The 12,635-nt window shown below is 32.2% G+C and overlaps 1 protein-coding gene and 1 long non-coding RNA gene across 21 annotated transcripts in view; one reads left to right on the top strand and one right to left on the bottom strand.

The window, feature by feature from the left end:
- The window catches only part of LOC140663643 (uncharacterized), a 132,011-nt gene extending 127,493 nt beyond the window's left edge, over positions 1-4,518 (top strand). Inside the window, exon 5 of the long non-coding RNA XR_012046301.1 lies at positions 4,194-4,518. This is a non-coding gene — a long non-coding RNA (uncharacterized lncRNA). The remainder of the gene's footprint in view (positions 1-4,193) is intronic.
- Positions 1-12,635, bottom strand: part of Raskol (Ras GTPase-activating protein raskol) — a 294,929-nt gene that overhangs the window by 46,993 nt on the left and 235,301 nt on the right. The gene's annotated exons all lie outside the window — the stretch shown is intronic.

The raw sequence follows: 12,635 nt of genomic DNA, 5'->3' as shown, positions 1-12,635 counted from the left end.
ATATTGTAATTAAACATATACAAACGCGCGCACCTGGTTTGGCAAATTGAAAAGTTTCAGACAAATATATATACATATATATATGTATTTCTTATATAATATATATATATATATATATATATATATATATATATATTCCTTATCATACATATATTATTATTATTATTATTATTCAAATATGATTGTTATATAAATGAGATTTCAAATGGAGTGTTAGATATAAAAAAAAATATTCTCCTTTCTATAATATTTTTGACATAATGACTTATTCAAATGCAATCGTTCGTCTCGGAATATGAGTAACTTGGTGAGAGTGTATCAATTACTAATTAAGCACAGATGTAATGCCTCGCCGCTCCTTATCATTTTGTTTATTAGCTCGTTTTCGAAGCAAAGCCTGATCGCGAACGCCGTGTCGCTTCGTGAGTGAAAAAAAAAAAGGCATTCAGCCGTGATCGCGCTGGAGCCGAACCAAGTTGGACAGTGATAAATGGGAGGCGCTGGCAAGAAACACGTACGATGTGTCGAAAAAACGATGGTGACTCTCCGAGGAAGCAATAGCGATTCGAAAGGCGCAGGGAATATAAGAGTATGTTTAGTCCGCTAATATAGCTTGAGAAAGAGCAGCGAGCTCTTCTTACTTTCGTATTCCGGACTCTTTCAGTCGAACATATTCCTTTAGGGACTCCACTGTTTATCGAATATTGACGCACGAAACACAAATATCGAACTCGTTAGAGCAGAGAGGGAAGGCTTACGTGTTACGGGATATCGGATTAGTAACCGTATCCGGATCGAGTTTTACTAGCGAAAGTAGCTCTACCCGCGAGAATTATTATGCGCCTTAATATATGCGTAAAAATGCGCTCTCCTTCCCGTAAGCTTTTAGATTATAATCCTGATCAACACGTTTCGCGTTATTAAAATGCAAGAAACACGAAAATATAGTGTAATATTAAAGTGTAAATTGTGATAACTACATATCAATCAATAATCTAGCTCGTTACGTATATAAACACGCAACTTTGTTTGTCATTTTCCTGATTCCGTGAATTTGCAAAATAAAATATGAATCTTCTATTGCTTGGCAAATGAAACAAATAATTAAAATACTTTTTTAATAATTTATCAAATATTATAGATACAATTTTTATTATATTTATTTTTTTTAATTTTTTATTATTGCATGTCTAATTTTTATTTTAGCTATTATTAAAGTATGAATCGGTCTTCTGCATTTAAATATTTAAAAGGCCTGATGTGACATTACAATCTCACAATACACATGACTAAGAGAAGAGTGGAAAAAGGCAGAATGGTGGCCCTTATTCACGGTTGATTCAGAAGGACCGCTTTTGCTCCGACACTGCCTCAATTATGTATTTTACCGCGCGGAAGGGGAACACAGCACATTTCGAGAATTATGGCTGCGCCATGTGTGTGATTCACCGTTCATTTTGTTCACTGTAATATACGCCGCCGTTTATTCGTCGGCCCGAGTAATATGTGCAAGTGCACGCTCTATTTCTTATCATCTCGTTTTCTATCGCATGACGCACGCGTGCAAGGGCTACGCTTGCCTTCGAAGAGGCAGAACGGATATTAGTAAGGAGAAAGGCGCTCGAGAACGTAGCATATAATATCGATATAAGGCGCTTTATATTATCATCGTTATTTTTATTATCGACCTTACTCTGGCATATGACGAATGTCCTCACTTACACATAATATGTGTACACGCACAAGTTTAGCATCAAATTATTAATACTTTTTATCACACGTGCGATAATCTATTCATGTTTATATTTTCTTATAATTTTTCCTATTTCTCTTCTTCATTACTTCTTTTTTTCTTAATGTTGTAAATTAATCAAGCTTTTAGGATTGTATCTTGAATATAAAATTTTTAATTTTCTCTTATTTTTATTTTATTAAATTTATTTCCCATAATATTAATTTAATTATTTTTTTTTACTTCGCTTATTTATTTTTAAATAAATTGACTTATTTTATAAATATTCTTTCAAGAACTAATTTTAAAACCACGTTAATTAATTATTAACAAACTTTATTTAAATTTTATTTAATTCTAATAAAAGTTCCTAATAAAAATTTCTAATAAATATTTTATTTTTTGCTAACTTAATAATATACTTTAATAAAGGAATATTTTATAAAAATTAATCAATCTAAATTAAAATACATTTAATTAATACATTACATTAATATGTGCTTTATTAATTAAAAAATATATATTAATTAAAGTATTAGTAATGTATTTCATGAAAAAATATCACCAACCAAAAAATCACAATAATTTCTCAAAAGCTTACAATCATTATATAATAATAAGCATTTTGTAAATAATAAATTAAATATTTTTTAGATTTTGGATTTTTAAATATATACGTAGGTAGAATCTCATGTAACAAAGAAAATATTAAATCAGACACCGCTTGTGTGAGATAAATTTTTGTCAGTGAGAAAATTAAATCCGCCATTTATTTCTCGCTGCACCACTCCCTTCAAGCCCCTTAATTGTGTAGCGAGATATTGCGACTTGCGACTGACGAGATTGCCGTTACGCGACCGTAAATAAGGCTATATTAACAGTCAATTAATTGGCTTCGTAATTAATAGAAGCACGCTCGACGAATAAACAAAGCGAGGCGAGCTTGTGAAAATCAGTAAAACGCAATTTGGCTCAAACGCGTGCGTCGATCTACTTTCTCGGCTGAACGCCTCGTCGGCTGAACGTTTTACGAGGGAAAACTGGCATAATCTAACAGCGCTAATCTCACATTTGCGTGTGCATTATTTATCATCGCGGCCATACGTTGCTTTTACCGCGCCGGATGTCCCAGTTCTCCAACGCGACTGTGAGTCCATTGTTTTTGCGTTTCGTTGTGGCTTCATTCACGGACACATGTACGAGTGTTTTATTCCTGCGAGTCATGCATAATTTTTATCGCGCTAGTCATGTATTTTCCCCGATCGAAAACATTCAGATTACTTACATCGAGATTACATAGCTCGAAGCGGGAATAAACATCGCCGTTTTGCGACTTGAAGGTAGAAGGACAACCGCATTACTTGAATATACCAAGAATATTATCGTCTTTATATATCACCTCCCTTTCAATTTTCGAGTATTAAGATTGCGTTAATAAAATGCTGCATGTTACAAATGTTGCTAAATAATTTAGAAATTGTAAAAAAAATTATATCTGTACTCACAAAATTTTCTTATTGATTATCGCAAGAAAAGATAGAGGGAACAAACATTTCTCTGAGAGAAATGCCAATCGCCGATAAGACTTCCCCGAGGAGACGTCTTTCTGAAGATAGGGAGAAAAAATATTAGCTTTGGGAGATCAAAAACACATTACAGGAAGTACTTTAAACAACTCTCTAAGAGCTATAGTTATGCTGGCAAGAATAGCCAAAGAAAGTTTATTCTAGCGAATATATGACGTGGGCAATAAAATGTGTGGGGAATAAAATGCAATTATCGCAAATGCATGTTTTCTCACATCTCTTTTAATTTTCTTCTCAAATATTATGTCAATTTTCATTAATAAAAGCGGAAATTGCGATCGACTTGTAAATCTACTTAGGAAGCGATGGTATACGTACATGCGCGGAATAGATTAATGTTATTGATAGAACAATTAACGAAATGAAAAATCGACATATTATTGTTTAAAATATCAAATAATTCATTCTCAAACATCAAAATTTCTATTGCTTATAAAATATGTATTTTTGAAAGTATTTTTGCATCCAATCCAAATTGACGTAAGCGATAGTTTTTTCTCTAAAGAAGTTATTAAAAATAAAATCAATTAATACAGTAGCGTATGAAGATGATAAAAATTACGTCATCTTCAAATCAATAGCTAACAGATGTGGAGAGAATAGCTCTTGATCTTGCGAGGCATACAATCGTAATCAAAATGCGATCAGTTGTAATAACTGAACATTATTATAAAAAAGTGTTTTTAATATTAATATGTTAATTGAAAGAGAAAAAAATGGCAATTATATAATTCTTGAATACCCCATAAAATCAGATTTATATTCGTAATAAGATTCAACGCAATTTATTAATTTTCCGTAAGTTACAATAATATATTTGATTAAAAGCTAAAATCTCTTTTCTAGTTAATCTCCGCCTCTTTTCTAATTAATAGGTGACACAGAAGACGCGGAGTTCCTGATTCGCGTCGAAGAAAGAGGAACAGTCAGGGTCGTTAATCTCTCAGCGGATGACGATGCAGGAGTTCGCGAGTCTCCGCCGGAGCGAGCGTGACTCATCCGCAGACCCTAAGGAAAAGAAGAACGTAATGTAAGGAAGAAAACGATGATCTCTATGTCGAGACTGACTCGAGAATCCATCCGAACGCGAAGTCGATTCATGTTCTCGAACTGTAATAAGAACACGATCATAGCAAAATGAATGCTCTTCGTTTTATATAGCATCTGATATCGCGAGAATTACTGTAAACAAAATACACGTACCAGGTATTTCCAACTTCCTGCAAGATATTTATATTTTTCATATATAAATGCATATTTTGTCTTAATAAAAATTCGCGATAGAACTAATTAGCCAAAAGATAAAAATTCTATTTTAGTATTTAGTTCTACATCAATTTTTAAATAAATTTTAAAAATATTTAAAATAATTGGTTTCTTAATTAATTATCCCTTAATATTACTTTCTTGAATAAACACTTTGTGAGATTATATCTCGCTGAATTTTATAATATTAGTCATACATTAAGTCAGAAAAATTAGTGAATTCTCGTCAAAGCAATAGCGCAAGATAAATTTAGTCGTAGAATTTCTCCGGAATTTAATAGCGTCAGTTTTGTAAATAAACTATCAGAAAGAGGCTTGTCAAATCAAATTCTTTAAATTATGCAGACGCAACGAGAAAGGGGAGCGGCCGATAAAATGCAGCGGCGATGGCGCTCGCACGTTCGCAAACAAGCTGCAACAAAAGCTCGAAAAAAGTAACTTTAACGGCGGCGGCCCCGTAGGCCGCAGGATCTCTCTGTCAAGGGATGTCAGGGCACCTATCTATATATAGTCGGGGGTCCGCCATAAACTAGCTTTTAAAGGGATCAGAAAGGAGAAAGGGAGACGCATACGAGGTCGTGCTATTACAAAGGGACACATTTTTGCGGATTAAGAACGCTCTTTGTGCGCTCATTGTTTGTGAATCAGGCCCAACTATCTCTATGCGTGTATATAGGTGACGAATGCAACATTGTTCTATACTAACAATGAAGAATGATCCTCATCAACTAGTGTAATTATGCAGATTAATGCTCAGGCACGTAATGTGTAGACTTTTAGACATGTCAGACCGTGACTTGAAATAAAAATATAATAAATAGTTTTATCCATAGAATTGTGCAAAAACTTAAATCCTTTTTGAATGAGAATTGAAGTTTTCTAAACTCTCAATTAAGTTTTTAAAGTATTCGTCGAATTAATTGAAAGATTAATTAAAAGCAAGGTACATTGTTTAGTCACATCAAAACTTTTGATTTATTAAAATCTATTTAATCATCAATAATTAAACAATATTATAATTGACAGAAAACTAGTCCTCGCAAACAAAATATCTCGACTCCAAATTTATGAAATCTGTTAAATATAATATATTAGTTCCAATTCTTTTGACGATCCGCAAAAAATGATATAATAATTTTCTTAAGAAATAATTTATAATTTTCAGAAACATTGTTCTAAATCGCCTAATTAATTCAATTAACAATTTACAGGGTAGAATTATTTCTTGTGAGGAAAGCAATATCTTCAATCACGGATAAACGATTAATTAATTTGAAAGCGTAATCGGCAAACGACAAATATTATCTTCGCCGTATTAGGAAGGTAAATTCCACGGTTTTGCCAAGATGGAAACGCTTGTCTCGTCAGAACTGACTTCTGCGGTTTGCAATTTTCGTGACGAGACGAAACGTCGCGACGCGACAGTCGCGAATGTAGAGGAGCAAACCGCGAACAGCGTCAGCAAATTCAACCGCAATCTTAATTAACTAATATCGATAACGGCGACGCGTCCGCAAATACCGTTGCGAAAATTGTGGATTCCAATTATTAGAGGTGGGTAAGCAGATATTTACGTATAAAATTTATCGTTATCTTGCCAGACAATAATTCTTTAATGACATATTCCTTGTGCGCTGAGATGCGTTGAGGTTGCAAGCTATGATGTAAGATTAGAAATTTTGATATACACTGTAATTTGTTTAATTATTTAAACTAGTAAAAAAATATAAAAGTGACATTCCGTTCATATCCTTTAATAAAGGATTGTTATCGACAAACGTTGTTGACGTTGTTGATGTTAATGATAAACTGGTAATTATTTAATTCAAGGCTAAAGTATTCTGAATAAAAGAAAAAAAAATATGATAAATTGTAATTCTTATATTACGATGTTATGCGTCTAAATGTGGAGGTTACGATGATTCACGTGAAAAAAATTACAACAATGTATTGTGTAATGCAGTGGTCGCGAAAGTAGAAAGTATGACGTGTCGATTAATCACAATCGCGAAATTAATTGTGTTATTACGTTACTACGCTCGCGCGCGTCGCTAATCAGCTGTTGTCATTAATCGTCGAGTTCGTTGCTCTTAATAAGCAGATTTCCAGCGTGTTAGCAAAAATACTTTCTACTTCATATTATTTCGTACGTAATTCAAAATATTCTTATACAATTATAATTGTACTAATTAAAAATTCGATTTAGATACTTTGTGATGTTTCCAAAAAATTTTTTATTAAAGAAGATTGATTATGAATTAAGATCAAAAGCAATGCGTATATTATTTTTATATGAAAACATTTATTAAGTAGACAAAATAAATATTATACGAAACCATTTTTATTCTATGTACGTATAATTTTCAAAGAAAAATATACAGTCGGAAAATTAGCACTTTTCTTAAAATTTTTATCATCTTTTTTTTATTATCTCTTAATCATTAAAAAATTGTGTCAAATATTGTGAATTATTTAAACATAACGTAAGTAATACGATAATGACAAATATTGCTATTATAAACTTGACGGGTCAGCGAAGTTAATTACATAATGCCACATTGTCATCCGCTTCAGATTTCATAACGCATACACATTTTTTTCTAGCAAATCGTGCTTCCTTTTCAATTAAGGTGACACATAAATTTTACCGTTTAATTTTGACGTTTTCCCCCGCGCGCAATTTAACGCTCAATTCTGCCGCCAACCTCGCGGCAAATTGCTATCTCAATTGATCGCGTCCTCGACAATGCATTTGTGCCGACCGTTACTCAATGAGTACATCTGACTGCATTGTAGGACACGTGTATCGTGCACTTTTTCCGTCGAACTCATTGCGATCTGACATTCGTTCGTCCGTCACGCGTCTATCCGTCTGCCTGATATCACTTCCGGTAGCTATATTCAAACACGAAAAATTTTACACATCAATTATGTCAATTACGTGATTGATTACTGAGATTGAGGAAGATTTTTCAATATATTTTGAATATATAAATAAGATAAATAAAATAAACTAATGGTTCACAAAAGCAAAAATTATTAAATAGATTTGTGAAAACATATATGATAAATCTCTTTATGATTATTTTATAATGTAAATCAATCAATGTCCTTTTTTAGTTTCATACTTTTCATATTATTTCATACAAACAAAAAGCTCATTTCTAGTATAGTAAATTAATCGCATCGAGGTCTATCCTTGCATCATCCGGTGAGTCGCTTTGAACTTGATAAAGTCAGCTGCTGTTCCGCAAAGTGGATCATCAAGAAACGAGATGAAAAAATATGTCACGATAATATACAATTGCAATATCGCTAGTAGTATGATACTTTTTCCTGTGTAAACAAGTTAATTTCATTGACACGCATCACACAAATACTATTAAATTAAGCGTTATATTAAATTAAAGCTGCGTGTAACAAATTTTTTTTTTCAAATTTAGCGTACTAAAAGATCGCGTAAAAATAATAAAATTTTATCAAAAACAATTAATATATATTAATTTTATATTAGCAAAAATCTAAATCATACATTTATTAAGAAAATTATATATTAATTATTTTAAAATAATTTAGAGTTAAAGAAAAACCTTTTTGCTAAATAATCGAATACCTATCTCAATCGGCCGATCAATCTATACATCTACATATTGCAATGTCAGTAATGTATTCTACCGAAAAATTAGAGTGCACCGACCAGGAAATTAGCATACTTATTGTCAAATTGTACGGCCTGCCGATACAATACTATAGACGAGGGATCTCATGTTGTGTCACACGATTTTTATCTTCAAGAGAGCAAGAAATAGACGCATTTGCATACGTCAACTTCGCTTCCGCGCCTCCATCACCTATTTTCCATTGAATTCTCCACGTCCTAAACATACAATACATTCGGACTCGCCCATACTGGGTGGCACATTGTTAACGGCCAACTTGCATAAACATTAGCCAGCTGATTTTGGTCTTTAATATGCATGCGAAGATATAAGATTTGTCCTGTGCTACACTTACATTTATTTTCAATATCAATCAAAATACTAATCTTCAAAGATATTATTAATTTTTAGTCAATTCTAAGAAGAAATAAAATCTTTAATTTGTCGCGCGAAACAAAAATAAGATCGATGGTTGTTAATTATTAACGATTAACTCGAGCGACATTATGTGGAATTCAATCTGCTAAAGGGACCGATTCGCGCTGCAAAGCATAAAAAATGAACGTCTTTATTCTTGTAGTTATATCTATAATTTACGAGCCTATCGATGAGTTTACGATGTCTACCGTTTTCTCACCTGCAATAAATCGGGCTGTTTTATAATCCGTGACCTTTCAGTAGCTGTTTTTTTAACCACGCCCTAGTTTCTCAATGATAGCGAAATCCTTTTGTATATCCCTTGATTTATGCTTGCTTGGTAAATTGAACTATATAAATAGAACGAGATATCGCGAGATATTTCCGTTCGATTTGATTTATCGTCTCTTTAAATGATGTGCATACGATCTATATGTCAGCGAGCACGATTATCTCTATCTAGTTACGTTTTTATTTTTAAGTCTCTTCTTTACATTATATAATAATTATGTAATTACAAAGAAATAAATAATTGCTGATATCGTTCTTCGAAAGAGAAATATAAATTTTGTAAGATAAAATTTTTACAATTTTGTTGAAAAAAATTAACATTAAGATTTTTTGACTAATTACACTAAACCACTATCATCTACATAAACAAATTTCTGATGAAAAGGAAGAGATACTAGATTTCATTCTGATAATCCTAAGAAAGTTCGCTTACTTTTCTGGATAATAAACTGCGAAAAAAGTTTGTAAACGATTACATATTAAAAAATAACAAGTTTCATTACCGATTTTTGACATGCACACCAGCGTTCTGCAATCATTCGGTTTTCTCACGCCAACTACCGCCGCGGGGCGAAAGGAAAGAAATCCGCTCACTTTGTGTAATTGCATTCTGTCGACTGTTGTCTGTCTTGACTAACAGAATTTCACTTTAACACATTATACTGCGACGTATGAACAGTTATATACAATAAAACGAAATTCTGAAATCTTTCTCCTTCATTTCCGCATTATCAGTAAGCAACGTAAGCAGTATAAATACTTTAACTGTATTTACAGTGAAAAATGACAAATTCTTAAAAATTGATAATATAAAATAAAATTTTTGAAATTTTTTCAGACATTGTCATTTTACAGTACTATTAACATTTTTCTACTTTTACAATATATTGAAAATTTGTTATTAAAAAGAATAAAATATTTTACAAATAAGGAATTAATCCCGTCATTAATTTTTCCATTTAACGAAATTTGAAGGATTTAGGATCTAATGAAAAAATTAATGTATGAAGCTAAATGTCTATGTCAACATTAACAAATAAAATCAGAACAAATCGTTTTGCAAAATCATTTGTAAAAAAATGAAAAATGAATGATTCTTACAAATCTAACTTCTCTTTTGCAAGTAAAATCGAAAAATCTCTTGTCTCTCGTCCCAAGTTAGGTAATTCGCGGACGACGCGATTTCTCTCGATATTTAATATTCGATTGCAATAGTTGACATAACTAATATTGAATAGAATACCTCATATACTTCTAAATATAATTTTTTGTAGCTACACTTTCCTGGCGAGTTTTAGAACATTTGTAGTATAAATTATCACCGATATTATAACACATTGAATATAACAAACATTAGTCTAAAGTGGAATACTAAAAACAAATCGATGACAAAAGGTTTAATTGGTAAATATGTAAATTGCATCAGCGATATGAAACGTTAGGCCACGAGTTAAACCAACAATGGCGTGATCAGCCGTAATTAAGTAACGCCGTGTCGAAATTATTTCATAACGAGATCTACATTGTGCAACGCGCCTTGAAATCTGATTCATTCTCGCGCGCGAAGCACTCCAGTCATCGAGACGCCGTTAGTATCTACGATTAAGTCAGCGTAGAGTAGCGTTTCACGAGGTCGCATAATGGACTGTGTCATTATCTTGTACATTATCTTATACGTTATTGATATTGTCGACCGTTATCGTGGTTCGCTAAACTATAATGCGAGATATCGATTTCGAGATGAGACGCAAATAAATCGAGGTGAAACCGCTAATCTGAACGATCAAAAATCAAATATAAAAATGCTTTTTCAAATTGATTTAATCTAGAGCGTTTTAATTTTTATTTCAATTTTTCTTTTAAACACTCATGTGCGAGATCAATCATGCAATAAATATTTTTTTTACGCTGAGATCCCACGAGTGTTTAAATAGAGTGTTTAAATAAACGTGAAAAATTGTACTCATATCATTGTATGGAACGCAATAAAATCCTGAAAGCTCGACGTATAAACGACGGGTACTGTGCGATATTTTTTTTTTTTCTTTTTTTTATATAAACACTGTCGCAATATGGTACAACAGTAATATCGCGCGATATCAGCCTTATGGTGCTTTTACAGATTGCGTTTATCATATACATTATTATATATAAGCAAATTATAAAAGATTTATGTATTTAGCGATTGAATTACTTATTTTATTCTTTTTGTTATTATCGTGTCGATGCAAAAAGTTTGATTAAAAATTTTTTTTATTTGATATTTTCATTTATGTTGTAATATAATAGTATGAATAATTTTTCGAATCAATTATTTGAAATATTCATACAAAACCTTGAGAAAATTAATCTAAATTTAATTTATTCAATGTTACAATTCAAAAAGATGTTTAACGACTATTATTATATATACTTATGAAGTTTTTCAGTTCTTTCACCAGACAATGAATAAAAATTAGAAAAAATATCAAAAAAGCATGTATAAAAAAAACGACGCCAGGGAAGTTTAGTCGAGGGAACTATAATCGCGGCGACTTTTTCTCTCGACTTGGACCTGAGGAGGGCAGGTGGCTGAACGAATGGACCTGCATAAGTAGGTTCCCAAAATGTCGATGCAGGTCTCTGGCCGCGACTTGTGAATGGTGGGGATCGTTCATGGGTAGTTTGCGGTCACGTATTGACACAAACTAGTTAGTCACAAAAATCTCAGGGATTACATTCTTCTTGGATTTATTAATCTCATCAATCTTCGCTTGTGAAAATAACACGTACATATCTTCTATCAGTGATTATTATTACAAGTTAAGAGAAGCTAAGAACGAATTCGAATGCTCTGTCAAATTTAAAGAAATAATCTTGTTGACAATAATTATCAATAATAAATTAATTTAAAATTTAAGCGTTTTAAGACTCTTAATCTCTTTTCTACTTTTCCGAAGAAATTTTAGTCTTATACATTCTATAATTTTGCATATGCGTGTCCTGCTTTAGATAAGTTTATGTTTTACAAAATAGAAGACCTTGACTAATTGCACCGCACGTCGCAACTTTGACCGGATGTGAGAGTAACGATTCGTTTAAAGAACTTATGAGTCGACATATGTATATTTCCGGTTCTAATTAAGATGGTTTGCGGCCGCCAACGAGGAATAAAAGACGCGACGTTCGTTCATTCTGTGCAACTTTTGTCGCCCTAACGGTACCGACGAATTCATGGGTAGAATCACAAAATTCGATCTTCCGTTGCCTCTCTCTTGTATCGGTCTGATTTACGAGGCCACCGTAAAATTCCCCTCGTTTATTTCTGTCACTCAGCCTGTCTAATTTATTGCACGATTTTTCGACACAATACCATGGGTAGTAAGTTCACTGTAACAAACGATGTTTTTTAATCTCTTCCAGTTCTCGTAAAATTCACATTCTACATTGAAAGACATAAAAACTTTATACTTATGCGATCATGGAGAAAAATTCTAATTTCGAATTTTTAAATGTCGAATCTCGTGAAGGATCTTCTGATTTTAATAGATATTATAATCTAGAATTTTTCAAAAACGCGTTACGTGAACTCGATTTCAATAAAGTATAAATAAACCGATGAAAGTTTAATGGCTATTGAAAATTGATGATTCAATTGCACTACTTATTAACTGTTAGTGAAGAAAATAGGAAAAAGACTCTTGA

The sequence above is a fragment of the Anoplolepis gracilipes genome, chromosome 3 (assembly GCF_047496725.1).
Source record: "Anoplolepis gracilipes chromosome 3, ASM4749672v1, whole genome shotgun sequence".
NCBI classification, from domain to species: Eukaryota; Metazoa; Arthropoda; class Insecta; order Hymenoptera; family Formicidae; genus Anoplolepis; species Anoplolepis gracilipes.
Note: the sequence above shows the minus strand (reverse complement) of the source record. Positions and strands in the feature narration are given on the sequence as shown.